The 15,174-nt window shown below is 60.5% G+C and overlaps 1 protein-coding gene across 3 annotated transcripts in view; it reads left to right on the plus strand.

Moving 5' to 3' along the window:
- Window positions 1-15,174, plus strand: part of Gng7 (G protein subunit gamma 7) — a 59,727-nt gene that overhangs the window by 33,450 nt on the left and 11,103 nt on the right. Inside the window, exon 1 of one of the 3 annotated variants that reach the window (XM_076558874.1) lies at window positions 8,611-8,913. The exons of the other annotated variants lie outside the window; for them this stretch is intronic. The gene's annotated coding sequence lies outside the window, so the exon portion shown is untranslated. Of the gene's footprint in view, window positions 1-8,610; window positions 8,914-15,174 lie in introns of those variants that run through there. 3 annotated transcript variants of the gene reach the window in all.

Here is a 15,174-nt window from a genome sequence, read left to right on the forward strand (position 1 = left end):
TTGATTTCTTTTTGAGACAGGGCTTCTCTAAGTAGCCCAGATAAGCTTTGAAGTCGGTCCTCCTGCCTCCGCCTCTGAGTGCTGGAACCACAGACGCGGCCCCCGGTGCTGGTTTATGAATGACCCTGAGGTGTCCGGCGGGGCACAGGCCACATGTGGGGATCCTTCCCTTCCCAAACATTCCCCCGTCTGTTGCAGGTGTGGAAAGGGACTCGTGACGATATTTCAATTTATTGTACAAGGCCATTGCATCTAAGAGTTAGTGTGTGTTTGTGAGTGTGTGTGCATGTTTGTGAGTGTGTGTGTGATTATGTATGTGTGTGTGTGAGTGTGTGTGTGTGTGATTATGTATGTGTGGTGTGTGTGTGAGTGTGCATGAGGTGTGTGTTTTGTGTGGAGGTCGGTGGCTACACATGTGGAGGTCAGAAGACAATCTGTGTGGGAGGCAGATCTGACTACTGTGTGGGTTCAGGGGTCAAGCTCAGGGGACAGGCATGGCCGCAAGCCCCTTGACCCACTGAACCCATTCGCCAGCACAAGAGAGAACACGTTATTCTGTGTCAGGATGGCCGGCCTGACCGTCAGCCCATGACGCTGAGCAGGAGCGACCCGGCCAGGAAAACGCAGCCGGGTACGTAACCCCACAATGGCTGGCATTGGGGAGCAAGGGCAGCTTGGATTGAGTTCAAGTCTCCCAACTGACTGTCCACCTGGGCCGAGTGTCCCCAGCACGACCCTCCCCCAGGCTTCTCAGTCCTGCTGTGGGAAGTCCCGGTTCTCTCCCCATCCCGGGACCCCTCCTGGGCCATGTACACGTGAGCGATGGTCACCGGGCGCTGGGAGTCCTCTCCGTGTTTAGAAAAGATCATGAAGGGGGACGGGGGGCACCCCAGAGGCCACGCGAGGCTGTGACCCCCGAGGACTGACGTGTTTGGCTTTGGATGTGAGGACACACACAGCTCAGGGTCAGAGGCAGAGAGTGGCAGGGCAGACACTGTGGGATGGAGACACCGCCCTAAGCCTTCTGTGTGCATGCTTGCCTGTGTGTGTGTGTGTGTGTGTATGTGTGTGGTGGGTAGGTGCATGCCTCTGTGTGTGTGTGTGCATGCCTGTGCATACGTGTGTATGTTTGTGTGCATGGTGTGTGTGTATGGTGGGTGTGTGCATGCACATATGTGTGTGCGTGGTGTGTGTGTGCATGGTGTGTGTATGGTAGTTGTGTGCATGCCTGTGCATACGTGTGTGTGCATACGTGTGTGTGTGTGTGTGTGTGTGTGTGTGCGCGCGCGCGCGCGCGCGCCTGCACCTATTGGTGCTAGCATGTGCATTCTCCCATCTGCTACCGCCAGTCAGTGCTGTTCCGGGTCCAGCCTGAGGACCAGGGTGAGGGTCCCTGGTTAATGCACGCGGTGGCCTCGGGGGACGGGACCCAGGGGGCGGTGACCTCAAACCAGCCACAGGGACTCTGCTTGACCCCTGGGCCCGCGGGCCTGAGTGTGGATCCTGCAGGGCCCTGGCTGCACCTGAGTGTGGATCCTGCAGGGCCCTGGCTGCAGCCGGGAGGCGGAGCGCCGGGAGCCCTCGCAGGCGGCGCAGAGATTCGCATTCCTGGGATGTTTTTCCTTAACCGTCGCTGCCGCTCACAGCCGTTTCCTGACTTCCGGCAGACAGGCCTCAGCCGGAAGGGGACGCTGGCTCCGTGCCAGCCGGGAGCCTTTCCACGGGAGTCGGTCCAGGGTGCGAATCCTCCCAGCCGCGGCCCAGACAGAAGCTGGAGACTCAGCCCGCACCGCCCGGCTGTGTGACCCCAACCCTTTCACGCGGGGTCCCCCACCCCTGCATTTCAGGGTGGTGGAGCTCATGGTGGGTGGAGGCTGCTCGGTGCTCTGCAGGCCCCGGACACCCCACAGAGAAGGACCCGGACTGATGTCCCCGGGCGCCACGGGCCTGGGGCAGGAACCGGGCATGCGCGCTGGAGAGGGTCTGTGTGGCTCTGTTGACATTCGGCTGCGGCGGGCGTCCTGTGTCCCCGATTCACCCAGACTGCGGGTCCCCTCAGTGCACATCTGTCACCCCGCATTTTGGAGGAAGAGGTAGAAGGACAGCAAGTTCAAGACAGCCCGGGCACCTTAGTGAGTCCCTGTTTCAAAATAAAAGCTAAAGAGTACTGGGAACTTATATAGTGGCTCCCACCTTTAATCCCAGCGCTGGGGAGGCAGAGGCAGGAGGATCTTTGTGAGTTCGAGGCCAGCCTGGGCTACAGAGCGAGATCCAGGAAAGGCGCAAAACTGCACAGAGAAACCCTGTCTCGAAAAAAAAAAAACAAAAAAAAGAAAGAAAGAAACAGCCAGAGCGACATAATGAAACTTTCAAAAAGTGGATGGCTGGGGGCGTGGTCAGGTGGAGCCCCGCCTAGAATCCCCCAGGGAGGGGCTGGGGGCGTGGTCAGGTGGAGCCCCGCCTAGAATCCCCCAGGGAGGGGCTGGGGGCGTGGTCAGGGTGGAGCCCCGCCTAGAATCTCCAGTGAGGGGCTGGGGGCGTGGTCAGGGTGGAGCCCCGCCCAGAATCCCCAGTGAGGGGCTGGGGGCGTGGTCGGGGTAGATTTTGTTGGCAAGCTCTGGTTAGTAACGACGTCCCTGGTTAGTAACGACGTCCCTGGTTAGTAACGACGTCCCTGCTGTCCCGTCCTGAGGCTGCACACCTGTGGGGAGACCCAGGGCTTTCAGGATTTTTGGCTCTCAGGGCCCTGCTGACCTTGCCCGTGTGTGAATTTTCCACGCCGTGCCGTCGGGTGGGGACAGCGGCTGCCCTGGGGCTTTGAGTGCGGCCCTGTCCTCCCTGGACTCGGTCACAGGTCCCGGTCAGGCGGCCTGGCTGACTCTGTCGCTGGCGAGGAGGCCCCGCCGCACGTCACCGGAGCCTGTGGCCGGGAATCTGTCCGGCGGTCCCTCCGCCCTCGGCAGCAGGAGCATGCACGCGTGACACACAGACACGGCGGCTGCGCATGACACACAGACACGGAGCAGGAGCATGCACGGGTGACACACAGACACGGAGCAGGAGCATGCACGCGTGACACACAGACATGGAGCAGGAGCATGCACGCGTGACACACAGACACGGCAGCCGCATGTGACACACAGACAGGGCAGCAGGAGCATGCATGCGTGACACACAGACACGGCAGCAGGAGCATGCATGCGTGACACACAGACACGGCAGCCGCGCGTGACACACAGACACGGCAGCAGGAGCATGCGTGCGTGACACACAGACACGGCAGCAGGAGCATGCATGCGTGACACACAGACACGGCAGCCGCGCGTGACACACAGACACGGCAGCAGGAGCATGCATGCGTGACACACAGACACGGCAGCAGGAGCATGTACGCGTGACACACACGGCAGCCGCGCGTGACACACAGACACGGAGCAGGAGCATGCGTGCATGACACACAGACACGGCAGCCGCGCGTGGCTGCGCGTGCACACATCGGGCCAGCTCTGCTCCTGCGGGGCAGCCCCTTTCCCAGAAGCCTTCCAGATGCGACCCAGAGCGCGGCCAAGCGAAAATAAATCCAAGTCACCGCCTGCTCTTCCCGCCTGACAGCCGGCAGCTGACCTCTGTCCTGCTCAGCTGAGCGCAGAGCAGCAGGCACCCCAGCCCCAGCCCCAGCCCCCCCGACTGGGTTACCAGAGGAGGGTGCTGGCGGAGGGAACCCGCAGGGCCCAGGAGTGGGGAGGCAGCCCAGCCTCACACCCGGTGCAGCCCGAGGGACACTGGCTGGCTGAGTGAGTGCAGCCAGCCTTAGAACAAACGCCCCAGTCCACCCTGAAGGGCACCCTCAAAAAAGCGGGGAGCCAGGGCGGGAAGGGGTGCTTGCCCGCATGTGTTCAGGGCGGTGTGATTCATGAGCGGAAAGGTGGGAACAACATCCACCCCCACTGCGGTACGTCCACACAGCGGCATATTACACAGCCGTGAAAAGGGAAGGGCATCTGACACTTGCTGCAACATGGGGGGCCCTTGAGGACACAGGCTCGGTGACAGAGCCACAGGTGACAGCCACACCTGTCACCCTGGCACTGAGGACTCAGGGGCAGGAGGGGCAGGAGTTCTAGGCCAGCCTGGGCTACATGAGACCCTGTCTCGAAACACAGTTAATTTTTCTGAACTGAGCGTTTCGGTTCATGCCTGCCATCCCTACACTCGGGAGGCTGGTGCAGGAGGATTGCCGTGAATTTGAGGCCAGCCCAGCCGTTTGTGGGAGTCAAGTGTGTTTATTTATGTTTATTTCACTATTTGTGTGTTGAACCAGCCTTACGCTCTGGCCTGAGCTAGCTTGGAACTTTCTCTGTAGCCCAGGCTCTCCTCCAACTGGTAATCCCCCTGCCTCAGCCTCCCTGGTATATCCCATCACACCTGGGTTAGTTGGGCCTGCTCATGGAGGTGAGAACTGTCTGGGGGGTGATGGAATGTTCTGGGGTTAGTCAAAAATTGTTGGGCTCGGCCGAGATGCTAACGCACTGGGCGCGTCTGGGAGGGCGGCATGGACGGCGCCATTCCAGATCAGCGAAGTGGCCTTCTCTTACAGTAAGGGCCCCATTGCTGGGCTCGGCGGGCAGAGGCCCCGGGCTCCACCCCAGCACTGCAGAAGCTAGGTCTGGGGGTGTCCCATGTCACCCCAGCACTCCTGAGGTGGAGGCTGAGGACAGGAGGTCAAAGTCCATCCTCAGCTGCACAGTGGGTTCCGGGCCAGCCTGGGCTACATGAGACCCTGCCGGCGCACAGTGGAAAGGCAGCTGCCCTGGGTCCTGTGTGAGTCAGGTGCCCGGCTCTGAAGCCCTTGTGTGAAGAAGGGGAGAAGTTCTGGGGATTACCCAGGCCCTCCGAGTGCTCGCTCCCATGTCCTCCACCCTCAGGCTGCGACTGACTGGGGGGGGGGGGGCAGAAAAAGAGAAGCGGGGACTCTCTGTTTTCAGATCCTTCCAGGAGGCGGCGGGGTGACATTTCAGTCTGGCTCCTGGAGACTTTGAGAGGAGCAGGTGGCAGGCACCCTGGAAATGTCACCCAGGGCACGAGGCCTGTGGCTGTGAGCCGCACCTCCACCCTCTGCAGGCCAGGCGCGTCCCAGTGCACTGTGCACAAGCACTCAAACCACAGACACACACGCACACGAGTGCATTCAGGCACACACACAGGTACTCACATGTGCACACACACATGCACACACACATGCGAGCTTGCACATACACATATGTTCCCAGGTTTTACCCAGGCTGCTTAGGGCCAGAGCACTAATCTCTAACTTAGGGAGGGGGTCGGGGGCTGTCTGAACCCCACCGAGTCACCCACAAGCGCGTTCACGTCCGCCCTGCATTGGGAGACAAATCCCCGAGGTCCTGGGATCTCCCCGTCCGCTGTTTTAGGAGGAGCAGGGATCCTGGCACGTGGTGCCCGTCTGTCCGGCCTGCGCTCGGGTGGTGGTCGGAGGCTTAGATCCCAGCCCAGCGTGGGCTCCTCAGCGAGACCGTGTCAGACCCCGGCACAGGCCGGGTGGGCTGCGTGACACACTGGCCCTGACGACGGGACTTCTGTCCAGCCGTCCCCCGGTGTCTGCTGTGTGTGTGTGTGTGTGTGTGTGTGTGTTTGTGTGTGTATGTGTGTGTCTGTGTGTGTGTCTTGTGTCTGTGTGTCTGTGTGTTTGTGTGTGTGTCTTGTGTCTATGTGTGTGTGTATATATGTGTGTGTCTGTGTGTATATGTGTGTGTGTATGTGTGTGTGCGTGTGTGTGTGTGTGTATGTGTGTGTGTGGTGTGTATGTGGTGTGCATGTGTGTATGTGTGTGTGTGCATGTGTGTGTCTGTGTGTATGCATGTGTGTGTCTGTGTGAGTGGTGTGTGTGTATGTGTGTGTGTGTGGTGTGTGTGTGTGGTGTGTGTGTGTGTCTGTGTGTGTGTGTCTGTCTGTCTGTGTGTATGTGTGTATGTGTGTGTGTGTGTGTGTCTGTCTGTCTGTGTGTATGTGTGTATGTGTGTGTGTGTGTGTGTGGTGTGTGTCCTGTCTGCTGCCTTAGTCGCTTCCTAAGCCCTGCTCGTCAGGTTGGCTGCGTGTGAGGTAGCCCCCCCTTCCTCCTTGCTTGCTTTTCTGCCTTAGGATAGCTTTGTTCTGAAGCCCAGGCTGGTTTGAAACTCACGGCCATCCTCCTGCCTCAGCTTCGGAAGTTCTGGAACGGCTGGCAGGAGCCCTGCTCTGGACACTGCTTACTCACCTTAACACTAACCACAAAGCACAGACACCAGAGATGAGGTAACTCCGCTGCAGTTGGAGTAAACTTGTATCTCTTGTGGATGGTTACAAAGCCTGCTTTGATTTTCTTTCACTCTCAAGGTCCCGAGGTCAATGCACTAAGCTGTGCCAGGGTGTGAGTGAGCAGGAGAAAGCACCGTGGTCCCAGGGGTCTGGGACAGCTGAGGTTCCACGGAATCAAACAGCGTCTTGGGATGCACCCGGGGACTAAGGGGAGCCGCTGTACCAACGGGGATAAAACATCAGCATCCCGGTGCATGCTGGGAGATGACATGGGAACCTTGAGCGGCGGTGATGTGCAGTGTGTGCCCACCACGTGCAGATGTACGCATTTGGAGGTCGGGGAATGTCGAGACTCCCCTGCCCCCTTCCGCTCTGTCACCTTGAGGCAGGGTCCCTGGAGCTGGGCTGGTGGCTTCGGCTCCGTCTCCGAGTCCCACAGCTTTGGCTGACAGGCTCGGCCGTCACGCCTGATGCTCCGGGACTCTGCGGGCTTCACGCTTCGTGCACATGATCTACCCACTGAGCCATCTCCCCAACCCGAGAGATGGACGTCTCCGATGCTGGTGACTGGGACACAGATCTGTGTGCTTTTAAAATGTGCAAGGGCTGGCTGGGCAGCAGTGGCACACGCCTTTAATCCCAGCACTCGGGAGGCAGAGGCAGGCGGATCTCTGTGAGTTCGAGGCCAGCCTGGGCTACAGAGTGAGATACAGGACAGCCAGGGCTACACAGAGAAACCCTGTCACAAAAACAACCCAGAAAATAGTAATGTGTGTGTGTGTGTGTGTGAAGCTGAGCATGGTGATGCAAGATCCCAGTACTGAGGAGGTGGAACTGGAAACAGGAGCGTGGCAGTTGGGGTCACCCTCACCATCCTGCAGAAGACCTTGGGGTTATTCCCGGGCGTCAGCGGTGAGTGCCTTGATTCTGTGTGATTTTGGATACCTAAGTGATGTCTGCAGACACGTGCGGCTGTCCGGACTGTGGAGGTTGGGAACGCTACTCAGCACCCTGCAGGGTCCAGGACACCCCAAGGAGAAGGATCCAGGCCCCAGACCTTCCCGATGTCAAAGCCGCTACAATGCGAGACCCAGGCTCTGCAGCCCCCCACTGTGAGGGCGGAAAACCCCCGCTCAGCTGGCCTGGCGTGTGAAGGAAGAGGGGCCGGGGTGGCAGGGATCACAAGGGAACTCCCCGACCACAGGGCGACAGCCTCGGGGCACTGGCCCAACCTGGGCAGGAAGTCAGGCCTGGGTTGATCTCACCGGGGACAGACCCCTGCAGAAGCAGCGCAGGGTGGGGATGGGCCCGGCGCCTACCGACTGACTACCCAGTCTCACAGAAACCCCGGCTGAGTCAGGCCCGGAGAGCTGAGGCCTAAGATGGGGGAGCGGCAGGGCCGCTGTTTCCTCTCCAGCTCCACCCGGCATCCTGCAGAGAGAAGCTCTGTCAGCCCAGCTGCTCGGGAGACTGAGGCAGGAGGATCCCGCAGTCAAGGCCTGCCCGGGCTGCAGAGCGAGTTCAAAGCCAGGCCAGGGCAGGGGAGATCACTCGGTTGGTGAAGTGTTGGCTGTGTAAGGTCGGGGACCTGATGCATCGCCAGCATCCACGTAACCCAGCAGTGGGGGCCAGGGGATGGGAGGAGCCTGCTGGCTGCTCCGTAAACGAGGGGGACAGCGGCCAGGCCAGGCGTGACACCCAGGGTTGCCCTCTGACCTCCTCAAGTGACAGCCAGGGCCACTGAGCAAGACCCTGTTTCTAAAATAAGAGCGAGGAGAGGCTGGAGAGCCGGCTCAGCGGCCAGGGGCCCTCGGGGCTCTTGCCGAGGATCTGGTTTCCAGTCCCAGCATCCACAGAGCACCTTCTCCTGGCCCCAACGGGCCCCCACACCCTGACACACTCAGATACTCAAACACACAGTTTTGTTTTTCAAGACAGGGTTTCTGTGTAGCCCTGACTATCCTAGAAGTCACTCTGTAGACCAGGCTGGCCTCGAACTCACAGGAGATCTTTCTGTCTCTGCCTCCTGAGAGCTGGCGTTAAAGGCGTGAGCTACCATTGCCTGGCTAAACATGGGGTAGAGAGGAGGCATGATCAGGGGCGAGGAGTTTTTCCACACTGATGGCTCTGGATTCCATTCCCAATGCCAAGTGTGTGTATGCGTGTGTGTGTGGTGTGTGTGTGGTGTGTGTGTGCCCACACCCCAGTGCTTGCCAGACAGCTGACCCACAGTCTGCCCTCCCCGGTGCTGTCACGTGCCCCATTTCCCTTCCTCTCGACCCCAGCCTGGACTGCAGTCAGATCCCGCTCTCCGGTCCCCATCACAGGGTTTAACCTCACTGGCTCTCCACCCTCCCGGCACGTGGCTCACATCAAAGGAGCCCCGGGGGCGGCAACCCTCCCCAATGTTCCATGCCGACGACGCAGGTGCCCAGAATTTTGTTTTCCTTCGGCTGGTGTGTGCCCCTCTGTGCCCTTTGACCTCAGCTAGGGCGCTCCACCGACTGGCATGGAATAATACAGATTGGAGGACACAGATGAGAATGTGAACAGCGTCCTCATCTGTGGGAGGAAGCTGCTCTCTTCCATTTCATCCATGTATGTGTCTGTCTTCTTTTCTTTGCTCATGACAGCATGTCATGATCCTCCTGCCTCAGCCTCCAGAGCCCTGGGTGACAGACCTGCATCAGCCTGGTGACTGCAGGGCCTGACCGCTCTGCATCCCCCAAACGGGAGAGCAGAGGCAGGGTTCTGAGTCTCACGTGTGGATGATAATATTTTAGGCAAAACTTGCTTTCTAAAAACATCACTGGAGCTGGGCGGTGGTGGCGCATGCCTTTAATCCCAGCACTCGGGAGGCAGAAGCAGGTGGATCTCTGTGAGTTCAAGGCCAGCCTGGGCTACCGAGTGAGTTCCAGGACAGGCAGGGCTACACAGGGAAACCCTGTCTCAAACAAAACAAAACAGTTTCTGAGGTGGGGCCCCACTGACTCAGGACTCAGGTCAGGGACCCGGCCGCCTCTGCTCCCCAGCTCCGACCGCAGTGTGCCCTGCCACACCTGGCTGCTCGTGTGGGTGCTTGGGTTCGAACTCACACCTGCTCGCTGGCACAGCAATCATTTTCCCCCTGGCCCTTCATTTGTTTATTTATTGTAGTTTCAGGGATTGAACCTAGGGCGTTCCTCATGCTAGGCCAGGCCTCGCGGGGTCACAGCCGTGGGTGTCTGTGAGAGCTTGCGGTACCTGCCCTGAGGGGCACTGAGTCCAGATCCACGTGCGGAGTGGGAGCAGCCACGGAAGGCCAGTGCTTCTGCAACATGTAGTATTCTCTAGGGGACTGTCGCCTCCCACACGGCAAAAACAAGGCCACGCGTGTGCCCCGAGGGACCCACCGAGCTCCACGTGTGGCTGGTCCTCTGTCCGAGGCTGCCCGGCCTTGGGCACCCCAGTCCTGGGACAGACGTGGCTCTGGGGACAGACTGAGCTGAAGGAAGCAGGATTAATGGGTTCCCTGGACTGGGGGACACGTGTCCCTACCCTTGAGTGCCAGTCCTGGATGCCAGCTTCTAGAATGTGCTGGGGGTGGGGTGGCTTGCAAACATCTACACAGGAAACCTGGGGATGCATCTCACCTCCCTCAGCAGGGGCATGCAGACCGAGCTGGGGACCGTCCTGGATCTCTCATGGCACGGTGTGACCACACAGTCACACCACTCCTCCGGAGGCAGGGAGACCAGGAGACTTCACGCTGATGGCTCTGACAGGAGCGGAGGGGCCACCAGCCCTCTAGATACCGCGCTGGCGGGAGCCACCGTGGGAACTGTCCTTATCTGTTCACCCTGGGCCGCGGCCCAGGGAAGCTGTGCCATGCTCTGGCCCACAGCACTGGGATACAGTGTGACTGTGTAAAAGTCATGTCCACGAGGCTGTGATGGACTGAGGGGGGTTAGTGGGGTGTAGCAGTTTGTCAAGCCCCCAGTCCAGCCCTGTCCGCTCTCCAAGCCGACCCTCCCTCCATCCCTCCCGCCCAGGAGCTACAGCCTCACGAGACCAGCGCTGCCCTGTGCCCTGGCGTGGCTCCAGGGTGACGGCATTTCCTCAGTGCCGGGAAGCACAGAATGGGTGACAGGAGCCACGAGGTTCTGTGTCCTGGCCCAGCCCCCGTTCCCAAGCTTACAAACTCTCACATGATCGGGGCCACCCTCTCCACACACACACAGCCTGCGGGGACCAAAGGCCACCACCCGCTGCCCCCGGAGGGCCAGCCGGGTAAACAGTGGTCCTTTCTCTCCGGCTCCGTCGTCACCGAGGTGGTGGCCCTTCCTGGGCTGCGTCACCCGCTGTCATCACAAGCCATTTTGGGGCTCTGTGCTGGCAGCGGGGGACCTGCCTGGCCAGTCTGTTTTTGCCTCTTGTGGACATTTTACTCACGCTGTTCTTGGGCCCTTTTCTAAATATAGCCACACAGGGACTCATTTAGTGCACGAACAAAGGGACCTCGGCCGCAGCAGTCACAAGATGCTGTTTTTCATCTTGGTCACTGATTTCCCTTGGAAATGCGTCCCCTGAGTGTCCTCACGTGGCCAACCCCACGCCCTGCCCCTGCGTGACCAAGTGACCCCGAGAAGCTGCAGGCTTGGCCCACCCAGCCTAGGGTCGGCTCTCCAGGGGACCCTGACATGCGCTTTCCCGTGGGCCGACATTCAGGTGCCAGCCCCTGTCCATGGTCTGTCTCTCTGTCGTCTTTAGTGTCCGGTGTGACGCGCGAGCCCCCTGAGGGCCGGGGAATGCAGTGAGGGTCCCCATCCCAGCGCTAAGGAGCGGCCCTTCAGGTCTGGCTCACGTGTGGCCAAGGCCAGCGGTGCTGTCAACAGCAGCTTCGCTCTGGAGCCAAGCCAAGGTCCCCGGATGCTGGGGACGTTGTTCCGGAGCATTCTCTATGGGGCCTGCACCCACTCCGTGCCAGCGGCTCCCTGAGTGCTCCGAGTGCTCCTTGAGTGCTCCCCGAGTGCGCCCTGAGTGCGCCCCGAGTGCTCCCCGAGTGCCCCAGTGCCCCGGGTGCTCCCCGAGTGCTCCCTGAGTGCGCCCCGAGTGGTCTGGACCCAGTGCACGAGCACGGGTCAGGAGAAGACACGCCCCTTCCGGCCTGAAGGAAGCTCTGCACACAGTTGCACAACTGAACTGGAAAAACACTCGAGCGCCACACGGGTGGGGAGAGGAGACGGCGCAGCTGCCGCACACAGCAGTTTGGCAATTTCCGGAAAAAAACAAAACTGAGCACAGCCTATCCCATGACCCGGCAACTTGAAATCACCCGAGTGCCCCAATCCTGGGCTCCTTGTGTGTATTCCCCCAGAGGCATGCAGTCACCACCAAGGTCCTGCTGTATACAGTTGGCATGCAATTGTGTTCAAAACGCTTGTGTCTACAGTGGTGTGCAGTCATTACTGGAGCCCCTGTGTATACAGTGGTGTGCAGTGGTGGCTGAGGCCTGCGTATACAGTGGTGTGCAATCCTGGCTGAGGTCTGTGTATACAGTGGTGTGGGGTCGTGGCTGAGGCCTGCGTATACAGTGGTGTGCAGTCATTACTGGGATCCTGTGTATACAGTGGTGTGCAGTCGTGGCTGAGGCCTGTGTATACAGTGGTGTGCGGTCGTGGCTGAGGCCTGCGTATACAGTGGTGTGCGGTCGTGGCTGAGGCCTGCGTATACAGTGGTGTGCATTGGCGGCTGAGGTCTGCGTATACAGTGGCGTGCAGTCCTGACCCTGCTATCCCGCTCTGTAAACAGCTCCTCTCTGAACACCGCGTGCTGGGAGCGAACGTTCCGCACCCGCCTCCTGCCGTGGCTCGCGGTTTTGTTTTTGTTTGGTTTCCACTCATTTCTTCACTGGTTTTTGGCAGCCGGACGGGAGACGGAGGGAAACAGCCAGATTCCTGGACGTTGACAGGGAGACGGGAGGAGACTGGGCCCCTGAGGCTGTCACCTGCCTGGAGGGCTGAGGAGGAAGCGAGTTCAGGACCAGAGCGGCCAGTTTAGGGAGGCCTTGCTCAAAACAGAAAGTGAAAGGCGGGCTGGGGGCGTGGTCAGGGCGGAGCCCCGCCCAGAATCCCCAGTGAGGGGCTGGGGGCGTGGTCATGGTGGAGCCCTGCCTAGAATCCCCAGTGAGGGGCTGGGGGCGTGGTCAGGGCGGAGCCCCGCCCAGAACCCCCCAGTGAGGGGTGGGGGCGTGGTCAGGGTGGAGCCCCGCCTAGAATCCCCAGTGAGGGGCTGGGGGCGTGGTCAGGGCGGAGCCCCGCCTAGAATCCCCAGTGAGGGGCTGGGGGCGTGGTCAGGGCGGAGCCCCGCCCAGAATCCCCAGTGAGGGGCTGGGGGCGTGGTCAGGGCGGAGCCCCGCCCAGAATCCCCCGGAGTAGCCTGTGCACCCAGGACCCCCAGTCTATCCCTCCTCCTCCACCGGACGCTGGCTTTCCTGAGTCAGACAGTTCATCTCCAATCCAGCCATTATTATTATTATTATCATTATTATTATTATTATTATTATTATTTCAAGACCCCGGTCTCCTGTAGCCCAGGCTGGCCTCACTCTCTACCGACGACCTTGGATCCTCCGGCCTCGGCCTGCTCCGGCCCCCGAGCTTGGCTTCCGTGGTGCAGGATGCACGGCCGCTCGTCCTTCCCACCCCTCCCGTGGGGTCGGGGGCCGCGATCCAAAGGCTCCTCGCGGCCCCGCTGGGTCCCTTCCTGGAGAGCGCGGGGGCGCGGCCGGCCCTCCCCACCTGGCCGGCCCTCCCCACCTGGCGGCTCCTCCCCCCTGGCGGCTCCTCCCCCCTGGCGGCCCCTCCCCCTGGCGGCTCCTCCCCCCTGGCGGCTCCTCCCCCCTGCCCCCCCCCCCCGGCCATCCCTCCCCCCCCACCCCGCATTCCCCGCATTCCCGTCCCCTGACGCGAGCCGCCGGGACTTTCTCACCGCGGGCGGGCGCCGCTTTCCCAGCCCGGCAGGGCCGCCCCAGCTATGAGAGCTATGCCCGGCATCCACAGGTTCCCCAGCATTTTTGGGTCCGAATGTCATTGTTTCCTAAAGTAGACAGGGAGGTGGGGCGGGAGAAGAAACCGACCGCGGCCTCGGGCTCCAAAGCAGAGCCGCCCTGGCCTGGACGGACGGCTCAGCGGTTAGCGCACCGGTGGCCCCTGCAGGGGACGCGTCAGTTCCCAACACTCGCCCGGGGCTCACAACCGCCTGTGAGTGCAGTTCTGAGGACCCGACGTCCCCTCCCGGCCTCCGCGGGTACTGCACACTGTGCACAGATGCCCCGGCAACACATGAGTGCACACACGCGCACACATACACACGCACACATGCACACACACACACAAGCACGCGCGCACAGGCATGTGCACACACACACACACACACACACACACACGCACGCACGCACGCACGCGCGCGCGCACACGCACACATGCGCACACGCTATTTATAAGTAGAGCCATAGCCTGGTCATCGCAGCCCTCTGGAGGCGGAGGCAGGAGGATTGTGGTGAGTTTTCAGCCAGCCTGGACTACACATGACAATTGTTTCTCAATCAAATTCAGCCCGGTGTGAAACACGGCCTTAATCTCAGCAGAGGCAGGAGGGTCCGTGAGTTCAAGGCCAGCCCGGGCTCCAGACCCAGACCGTCTACAAACACACACTCAACTAGCCAGCTACAGTGCAAGCAAAGAAGCCGGAGCTACTTGGAAAGCTGAGGCAGGAGGATTACGTCAACTCGGAAATTTTCACTACTCTAGAATATTCTGTCAGGATATTATTGTTGTTGTTGTTGTTGTTGCTTGAGGTGGGGTCTCGTGTAGCCCAGGCTGGCCTCAAACTCCCTATGTAGACAAGGATGTCCTTGGACTTCTGGTCCTTCTGTCTTTGTCTCCCAAGATCTCGGATGACAGGCCTGAACACCCTGTCCCATGCTGGAGAGGGGACCCAGGACTTTGTGCACGCTAGGCAAGCACTCCACCAACTAAGCCACGAGCACTCTGCGCACTGAGCTACAAGCACTCTGCGCACTGAGCTACGAGCACTCTGCCTGCTGAGGCCCCGCCCCGAGCCCCTGGCTGGGAGGCTTTTACCAAACTACCGACCCCCAGCACATTCCAGCACATGTTTTCACTCTCTGTCCCCAAACAGGTGACTTGACCTCGTCATCTGACCACAGTTGTGCAAGGTGACAATCTGCAGGTATTTTCCTCCAAAGTCCACGTGCCGCACAAAGAGGTCACCGAGGTGGGGCTCCTGTCTCGGGGGTGCAGGAGACCAAGGGGATCCCCTGCCCCACCCCAGAGCAACTGTTTTTCTCTGGGCAGAGAAGGCGAGACTCGGATCCAGGGCCGGAGGAAGCGGGATCGCGGATATCCAGCAGACCTCTGTCTTCCCGGCCCGGTCCGGTCCCAGAACCGGGTCCCTGGCGGTGACCTCATCGCGCTCCGGGGCCTGGCCGCTCTGTGGACTCTGCTGCAGTTAGGCAGCTAGGGTTCAGGGGAGGACATTTGTATCGATTCATAAGCAGTAGATTCACAGAGAGAACATGTAGCCCAGGCTGGCCTTGAATGCTAATCCTCCTGCCCAGTCCTGGGGTGACAGACGTGTGTTACCCCACCAGGTCCATGCACCGCTGCATGTGGTCCCCACGGTTTCGCTGACCGAGGTGAGCTCTTCACCAGGTGAACCCCAACTGCCCTCCCCCTGAGCCACAGGCACCGCCCGCCCACGGGGCTCAGCCCAGGCCCCTGCTTTTTCCAGGTCCCCCTGGGGCCACGCGGGGGGTGGGGATGCCTGTGTCCCCATGGCCTCGGGACAGTCAGGGGA

Source organism: Peromyscus maniculatus, chromosome 22 (genome assembly GCF_049852395.1).
Source record: "Peromyscus maniculatus bairdii isolate BWxNUB_F1_BW_parent chromosome 22, HU_Pman_BW_mat_3.1, whole genome shotgun sequence".
In the NCBI taxonomy this organism is placed as follows: Eukaryota; Metazoa; Chordata; class Mammalia; order Rodentia; family Cricetidae; genus Peromyscus; species Peromyscus maniculatus.